Source organism: Nicotiana sylvestris, chromosome 6 (assembly GCF_000393655.2).
Source record: "Nicotiana sylvestris chromosome 6, ASM39365v2, whole genome shotgun sequence".
Classification (NCBI taxonomy): Eukaryota; Viridiplantae; Streptophyta; class Magnoliopsida; order Solanales; family Solanaceae; genus Nicotiana; species Nicotiana sylvestris.
Genome location: NC_091062.1, coordinates 133,290,806 through 133,300,292, shown reverse-complemented (window position 1 = coordinate 133,300,292; position 9,487 = coordinate 133,290,806). Strand labels below are relative to the sequence as shown.

Below are 9,487 nucleotides of genomic sequence, written 5' to 3'. Positions count from 1 at the left end.
ATTCCACCAGTTCGGGAGGAATGATGTTCAGATCATGGCAATCACAATCCTCCTTCACAGCAGGGATGCTGGAAGGGCGGATGGAAGAAGGGTATATTCCAATAGCCCAAGTTCGAGAACTTGAAGAAGGAAGCTTCTCTTCGAAGTCCTTGGTTGTGTTGAGTTTTTGGGAATGATGGTGCTCACCGTAGAGGGGTCAGCATCAGTGGTGATTTCTTTGTTTTTGTTCTCCTTTGGACCCCCCATCGATGAGAGAACCTGAGTTCTTGGAAGAAGAAGCCATGATCAGTAGAAGGTAATAAGAGTTCTTTGAAGAAGAAGATTAAAGAAAAGTGAAAGTAGGAAAGAGTTGAATGCAAAGAAGTTGAGAGAGCCTGTAGAACTGTGAAGGGTAAAAGAAAAAGAATGAGGCGTATAAGTAAAGGAATAGGCGGTTAAATTATGTCCATGATTACCTCGAGAACCGGCAAAAATATTGCTAAATTGTGGAGTAACACGTATTTGGGGTATTAAATACAGAGAGACGTGCATCTAATCAAGCGTCAAAAACTTTTCAAAAGGGTTCAGAAAATTTTCCGCCAAGAAAGGAATCTTCACTAACTTCCTGATGACACAAAGATGTGCACCGGAAAGCAAGGAGACTATCTGTATAGGGTAAAATCGGTTCACATTAGATACTCGAATGATAGAATGACACGTGGAATCGGAGATAGACGAAAGACGAAGCGAGTGAAAACGAAGACCGAGGACAATAACTTCTGTTGACACCGGGCAGACCCCGAAGGGAGCATTGTTAACGAGGGCAAACGAGTATTTGACACCAGAGGACATTTAATGAAGAATATTCCTCCAGTATTAAATACACAATCCGTAATAGAGAATTTTGGCATTTATAGCCTGCCATTATATATTCATCAATGGCCCCGATTATTGTCATTTAGGAGCGGCTTGATCCTAAGATTTTGTTCCTAGGTATAGCTATAAATAATGACTTCCACAGCCATTGTAAGAGAGGAAAATTCTGACAAACTTATGCTACACATTATTCCAAGCTAAATAATACTTTATTTTCTGTCTATCAATATTCTTATTGCTGTATTCGGAAGCTTTACTCGCGGAACCAAACTATCTGCTATCTTATTTCGATTTCAAAACTAAGTCTTGCATTATATTTAATTTATTTATCATTTTGGGATCAAATCGATTTGCTTCTCTATAAACCACGCGATAAATTTAAATGTACCGTTTGACGGCTAAACAATAGATTAGGAGAAGCACCATAACTTACGTCTTTCTCTTGGGCCTCTCTACGCATAAAACAAACAATTCTCTCCACTTATCTCTCCAAGATCGAGAAATCAAAAGGATATGCTGTTACTATATATCACAGCTCTATTATTAAACTGTACAAGGTTCTATCTAGCATTATTAATTGGCTTGTTGTATTACGGCATGGAATCTAATGAGAAGTGCAAATAAGGTGTCTAGACATGTAGTTTTTGATCCTTCCCGAGATTTTACATATTTTTACCTTAAATATTTAGTTTAGGCCTAACATCGCTATTTCAATTAGTTGACTCTTTTACTTTATTTTATCACAAAAATAAAACTGCAAAAATATTTTCTTTTATTTAGCTAATCGATGTTTTATTCAGTTACTTTTAGTTTATCTATCTTTCATAAAATTAAAAAATATATAAAAATAATTTCACTTTTAGTATTTAGTTTTATTCTAGTAATTTATTTTAATTAGGAATGATTTCACAATTTTATAGTTATTATTTTAGGAATTAATATTTTTTTTGGTCTAGTAGAGTTAAATGACCACTTTTAAAGATAAATTTGGCCAAAATTTGGTCCAATTCGGATCTAGCCCATAACAACCCAAGCCCAATACCCCTAAAACCCTAAAAAGAAGCTTAAAAACAACCCCTAGACCTAAAACAATCATCAGCCGTTTGGACCTGGGAGAGCCTTGAGCACACTCTTCTTCTTCATGAAAAAACCTACAAAAAACTCTAAGACCTAGGAGCAGATCTCATCACTCACAGAAGAACAAAACAACCGTTTTTGAAGAAAACAAGCCCCCCCAACCTGAACGTCTTCTTCTTCAAGGAGATAACCAAAAAGTCGACTGCCCCGTTCCAGCCGCTAGATCTTCTCCAAAATCGCCGGCGACACCCCTTCACACCAGACCCATCGCCCAGCCACCCAGTTCATCGGAGCTCCTTCTTCTTCTTCACCCTAAATCATCAGCAACGATCCCCACCCAAAACCCAGCAACCTAAAGCCACACACTACCCCAACCTCTCTCGAAACCAGTTCTAAACAACAATGAAAAACCTCTGAAACCAGCTGGAATCCAACCGAGGAACCAATCAAGAATAGCCCAGATTTGCAGTCGAAATCAGCTCCAAAAACCTTAAACCAGCCATGGACATCACCTAAACTCCAATCCCAAATCAGATCCGGATGAATCTAATATTTCTGGTAGCTTGTGTATTTTCCGGTGATTTTCAGTCCAAGACAACACTTGAACACAAAAATTCAGCTCGAGCTCGAGTTCGTTGATGGGTTTTTCGTTCGAGCTCCGGTGGTGATTTGGTCTTTGTTCTGGTTTATTTTTTCGATTTTATTCGCGTTTCAGGTATGAACTTTCGATTTGAAATGCTGTAATTGTCGTTGGATGCTCTATTACATTGAAATGTGTAATAATTTTTCCTTTGTTTCTCTGAAAATTTCATTACTCGGTTTCTTCTTCCTCTGTTTCATTTCGTTACTTATGTGATGATTTGATGCTTCAGTTTCGACTACTGTACGATTACGTGATGTTATGGGATATTTTAAATAATAGTTTCTGCTTTAAACCGGATAATTTGATTTAATTTTGGCTACTTTTCAGAGTTGCAAGGTTTAGATTTGAGTTGATTTAACCGGATAAAGGATCTATTGAATCACTAAAATTTGGTTTGTGTATTAAGTCTTTTGTTAAATCTGCTCATAAGATTGTGGTGTTTATCGTATCACTGTAATCTGGCTCTTGTGCATATTTTGTTAGCTTTGTTTAACATTGTGGTGTCAATTGGCTTTGTTCCGGAAATGTACAGAGTTGGGATTTTTGACTTCAATATTCTTTCCTCTTAATCAAGGATGAGTTCTGTTTTCGTTCTTGTCATCAGTTCCATTGATGTTTAATATCTAGCTTTGAATATGGTTAGGTAAGAAAGGAACTTGGAGCATTAATTGAAATTGTTTCTTATAGTAGTTGTTGGATTTAAAAACGTAAAGAGATTTGATATTCTCGCTGTTTTTTATATTGAATTGGACCGTGGGGGTTTGGGTTTAAAAGTTGAATAAATTATGAGCATTCGTAGTTTGCTTTAGGCGCGCTATAATAAAAATTATCATAGCTACAGGTACGGTTCCCGTGACGTATTTGTGATAAATATAAATAATTTTCAAATTCGGGGTACATCTTATGTGACCCGACCACTATTTCTAATTTGTTAATAAATTAAATATGTTGTAGATCGTGAGTACGGTTCCTGTAACACGATTCGTAATGTGTACCAAATTAACAAGTGTATGACAATCGTGATTTATTCTAATGTTAAAAGCGGTTAAAAGGAATAAAATGTACATAGGTTTCAAAGATATATTAAATTAGATAATTAGGCCAATATTAATAGTTGAACGACTATGCTAAAACCATGGAACTCGGGAATGCCTAACACCTTCTTCCGGGTTAACAGAATTTCTTACCCGAATTTCTATGTTTTGCGGACTGTAAAATAGAGTCAATCTTCCTTGATTCGGGATTTTAAACTGGGGTGGCGACTCTGAATTTGAATAAACAATCCTGTTTCGATTATTGTCACTTTAATTGGAAAAACTCTCCTATACCCTTTTCGGGGTAGAAAAAGGAGGTGTGACAACTCTAGCGACTTTGCTGGGGACAAGAACCTAGGATCTCTGGTTCAGGGTTCAAGAATTCGAGCTTAGAATAATTGTTATATTTGGCTTTTATTTATTATCTGATTTTTATTACATGCTTGGGCCTAATGTGCTAAATGCCGCTTTTTATCGCTTTGATATTATTTGAACTGTATATAAACTGTTGCGAAACCCTTCTCTTCTAATCTTCTAGGAAGTGCACGCTGGCATGACTCCTTTTCTGTTAGTGTCATACCCTAATTTTGAATGAGGTTCGGACAAGTTACAAAGCCTGATGACCTTTTGGTTCATGATATGTAGCTCCCTTCAGCTCGAGTTGTTCGCTCGGGTAAGCCAGGTCTCAAACAATACACCCAGAATTTAAAGCTAGAATAACACAGTCTCATGACAGATCCCTAGTAGGAACACTTATTTGCATTATGTGCATTTGACTTTAGGGACTCAACACAGGGGTTGGATCTGTCTAGGATAGGTGTACCCAAAAATAAAAGACCATCTTGATGCATCTTATGTGCTATATATTACATTCTTCAAGGGTAAAAGGTGTCATTTGGCGGACCAATAAGGGTTTAGGATAAATGAGAAAGAAAAGAGGGTGAAGTATAAAATAAAGCAAGTAGGGCCCAATTATAATTTCTTTTCGCGTTTTTTCAAGAAAAGACCAAAAAAAATGAAAATGAAAAAATCCAAAAAGATTTTGCACTTTCCCATCATTTTAAAAAAAAATCAAAAAAAAAAGAGAAAAGAAAATCCAAAAAGATTTTACATGTTTCATCATTTTTCAAGAAAAAGATAAAAAATATATTTTCTCTAAATTAGTTGTTTGTTTTATTCTCGCCTGTATCCAATCTTCCCGAACTACGCATACCTGATTCTCGTCATTCCGGACGGGATACGTAGGCAACCTACATAGGGTCCGGTCCTTCTAGTGAGTCTTAGGTTCTTGGCTTCGAGGGTCATAGCCAAATCTTGCATGTCTATCCACTTTTGGCCACATCGGTCATTTTGCAAAATAGGGCTATTTTCGCAAAGTGGTTTGTTTAATTGTGTCAGGAGAGTCTTCAATCCACAATTAGGTGTCTCTTTACTTTAAGGTCCGTCCTTGTCGAATTTGCATGTCTAGCCGCTTTTGGCCCCATAGGCCGTTTTGCAAAATAGGGTTATTTACCCAAAAGTAGTTCAATTAGCCCATGTTTTTGAGTTCTAAGTCCACAACAAGATTTTCTCTCTGTTTAAGATCCATTGTGTTGAATTTGCATGCTTAGCCATTTTTGTCCACATAGACCATTTTTATAAAATGTGTCATTTCTGTAAAGTAATTTTTTCATGTCTTAGAGGTCACTTTTGTCGAGTTTACACTTCTAGGCACCTTTTGGCCACATAAGTTGTTTTGCAAAATAGTCTCAATCATGTCTTGCATGTGTCCAGTAGGGAGTGTTATTGTCTCACATAGTGTTGGTTTCAGTTTTTTCATACAGGTGTGGATCTACTTACCGCAGTTTGAGCATGACAAACACCCTGGGACCACCCAGTCAGGATCGCTTATTCAAGAGTTGCTTAAGGAGATTTTTTTTATTTTTTATTTTATTATTTTTATGTTTTGAGTCTTTTTCTTTTTATGTTGTCTTTTACCTTTTAGTTTGTACAGTAATGTCGAGTTTTTTGTTATAGTACTTCCTATTTTTTATTTGAAAAAGTGTATTATAATTCAAAAATAAAAAAAAGAAGAGATTTTGCGTTTTATATATCCGTTAGAATTTTCTTTAGAATTCTAATTTTTTTTTAAAAAAAATCTTTTGAAGTGGTTTTCCTCAGGAAGTTAACATCTAGAACTCAAAATAAAAATTGTTTTTATATTTCCTTTAGTAATTAAGACCAAAAATTTTTAAAAAAAGGGAGAATTTTCTTTAATACCTCTTTAGAAGTTTTCTTAAGATATTAATTCCAAAAATCCAAAAAAAAGACTTTCTTTTGAGGTTCTTCTTTGGGAAATATATATTAAAAAAAATATATATTCTTTTTATTTTCACTAGAACTTTAGGACATTGTACATAGAAAAGAAAAAAAATATACTTTATCTTTTGTTTATCTTTAGAGTTTCTCCCTTAGGTAATCAAAAACTGAAATCCAAAAATATTTTTATATTTTTTATTGCTTGTTTCGAAATCTTTCTTCAGGATATCAAGTGAAAATTTAAAATTTTTTTCTTTGGTTCATTCTTTAGATTTACTTCCTAAAAAAAGAATCAAAAAATATTTTTCTCTTCTAAGAGTTTTTCCTTAATAATTTCTTGTAGAATATTAGTTTCAAAAAAGAAAAAAAAGAAAAATATATGCTTGTTTAAGATTTAGTTTAGAATAGATTATAGAACATTAAGTCTAAAAAAAAAAGAGAGATTTCCTTCCTTTTTCTCATTAGAGTATTCATTAAGGTAAAAAAAAGGAAAAAAAGAAAAGAGAACGTTAGTTTGTTTCCTTTATTCCCGATCTTCCAGAACTACGCTTGGTCTGATTCATGCGGTGTCATGATACGTAGACAACCTATATAGGGTTCGATCGAATCATTTTTTTATTTTATTAAAAGAAAAAGAAAAAAGAAGAAGAAGAAGGAAACAAAAAAACAAAAAAAGAAGAAGATGAAATTATGGGATGTGAGAAATAAGAGGAAAAAAAAGAGTGATAATTAGAAGAAAAAGAGAGGAAGAAAAATGAGCAGGCCAAGAAGTGTTAGAAAAGAAAGAAAAGAGAAGATTGAAATGAACAAAATTGGGATGATGCCAAGTGATCTTGTGACCCTCGAAGTCATTCTAGAACCGTTAATTGTTGCTAGGTGCATTGCAAACAATGTAATATTTTTAGTTGTTAAATGCCCTAATACTAACAGGATGACCCCATTTTGTTCCTTTTGTTCTCTTCATTGAGCAGAAGGGTGGTTGGTTTGTGGTTCTTAAGTAACTCGCTCATACAACACAAGGTCAAAGAGCAAGGTAGCCATGACTAGCAAAGACTTGGACACAGGGGTTATTGATCCGTCTAAGGGAATTGTTGAATCAGAATCTGAGTTGAAAGAAGAGGTCTTAAGGTTGAAAGGACATATGACCAAAATATACCAAGCCTGGATTAGTGGGCGTCCTCCACCATCAGTTTCCACTAACTACACTGAAAGCCTTGTCACCATTCCGCCACTGTCACAAGTCCAGGATATCTCCCCACAACCTTTTCACACTCCACCCCCCAGAACCACCTTATATCCCATTCCTTTGAGCACTCGTGTTTTTGTAGCTCACCCACCAGCTACCTTTCCTCGATCCTCTAGCGAGACAGTGTTCAAAGTCCCCGATGCCCAACACCATGCTCCAGAACCAACTTTCAAGATCTCGGATCCATACTCTTACGCTCTTAATTTTGAGCCTCCTGGTGAAATTGAAAAGCCTGCTAAGACAGTGGAGCAAGATGAGATATCCAAGATGGTGAAAATCTTAGATCAGTATTTAAGAAACATGCAAGGGTTGGCAGGTTAGAAGAGAATTGCCTTCAAGGATCTGTGTACGTCCCCTGACGTTCACTTACCCGCAGGATTTAAAATACCAAAGTTTAATTTTTATGACGGGCATGGAAATCCATTAGCCCATCTGAGGGGTTATTGTAGCGAAATGAGAGGTGTTGGCGGGAAAGATGAACTGTTAATGGCGCATTTCAATGAGAGCCTGACTGGGGTAGCCTTGGAATGGCATATTCATCAAGATGTCAGTAAGTGACATACATGGGGTGACATGGCTCAAGATTTTGTTCGGCACTATCAGCACAATGAAGACATTATCCCAGACCGCTCCTCCCTATATCAGATGGAAAAGAAACCCATAAAAAAGTTTTAGAGAATTTTGGTTCAAATGGAACGAACAAGTTGCTCGGGTCACTCCTTCGATTGATAGAAAAGATGCTGCTGAGCCCCGCCAACGATAGGATCTAGTGGGCATTCCTTCTAAACACTTTTAGCCTCAATACCGACCCCATGAACATCCCCAAGCTCCACATAATCCACCCCAGTATTATCCATCGAACAACATCCAGCCATCTGTCCAACTACTAGGTCACTCCCTTGGGCGAGCACCAGCATCCCAAAATTCTCGTGCGCCTTCACAGCATTTTCAGGCACGCTATAAACCTAAAAAACATAGGCATAGAGGGAAACAAAGGCAAAAAAATAGTTTCATGCCAATCAGAGAATCCTACACAAGCCTGTTTGAGAAGTTAAAACATTCTGGCCCGATTGAGCCGCTCCTCAGCTATACTCCGGACCCATATGCAAAAGGTTTTGATCCTACGGTACGGTGCATGTACTACTCTAATGTCCAAGGGCATAACATCGAAGATTGTCGCACATTGAAAAGGAAAATAGAAAGAATGATTCAAGAAAAGATAATTGTGATCAAGGACAGTGATAGGGGGTATACGAATCCCCTTAGGAACTTGATGACTGGAGTTAATGATATTGGAGTTGGTAATGGTCTTGATAATATTGATGTGGAACTCAGTGGCTAAGATTCCGAGCTTGCTAATTGGAAAGACGCTCCTTTCTAGGTTAGTTAGGGAGGAGTTCTAGTGGTTTATTTTGTTGTCATTTCTGTTGTCCTGGTTATTTCAGGGTTGTAATCCGGATATTGTCTTGTGACTCAAACCCTTCTATCCTTTTATTTTGCCTAGTCTATTTAGTTGTAGTAGCTCGTTTATTGTTGTCTAGGTTTGTTCCAGGGTTGTAACCCCAGTTTATTTTGCTTGTTTCGTTGTTCAAACCCTTTCACCATCTGTCTAATGCAATTTTCTGTTTTCTGTTATTTCTAGTCATTTTTGTTTAGTTCTCTTCTCCTTTTATAGTTCTTTTCATGATGGTTGTAGTGATATGACATGCACACATAATTCTAGGCCTGGTCTCAAAAGTTAGTTTAATCATGAAACAATGAAACAATTTTGAAGATGATAGGGATATTTGAGGGAAATAAGTACAGATTTGGACATTTTGAGATCATTTAAAGCCCGAATTGTGTGAAACTGGGGCAGATAATTTGGGAAGTTAATAGAATGACAAGAATTTGTTAAAGGAGAGTGCATCCCAGACAATTTGAAGTGAGCAACTTTGAGTTCAAATGCATCTCAAGTTACAAGATAAAGTCAAGAAAGTTTTATCCGAATCGACGGAGGATATTCATTGTGAAGAGGGAATCACCCAACGAGGGTTATGTACTTGACAAGGCACTAAAAAAAGTGGAAGGCATATCAGTGATATCAATGCCGAAGCTGCAAAAAAAATGTTGTGCATGATCTTCCTATTTCATTCTCAAATTGCATGTGTTGTACTTGGCATTTTTGGGCATTGGGAGACCCTCTTTCAGTTACCCAAATACTTATACAATTCGATACTCTTTTGAGCCTATACTGATTTCTTTGACCTCCCTTCTTTTGGAATCAAGTTAGAGTCATACGGAAAAAAAAATTTGTCCCCATAGTTTTATTTTAGAAAATTCATTCCAAAAGGA

The 9,487-nt window shown here is 36.4% G+C and overlaps 1 long non-coding RNA gene across 1 annotated transcript; it reads left to right on the top strand.

The window, feature by feature from the left end:
* Positions 1–1,883: 1,883 nt before the first annotated feature.
* Positions 1,884–5,699, top strand: LOC138870038 (uncharacterized). The gene is made up of 2 exons (XR_011400239.1): positions 1,884–4,282; positions 5,433–5,699. It is a non-coding gene; the product is annotated as an uncharacterized lncRNA (long non-coding RNA).
* Positions 5,700–9,487: the final 3,788 nt, after the last annotated feature.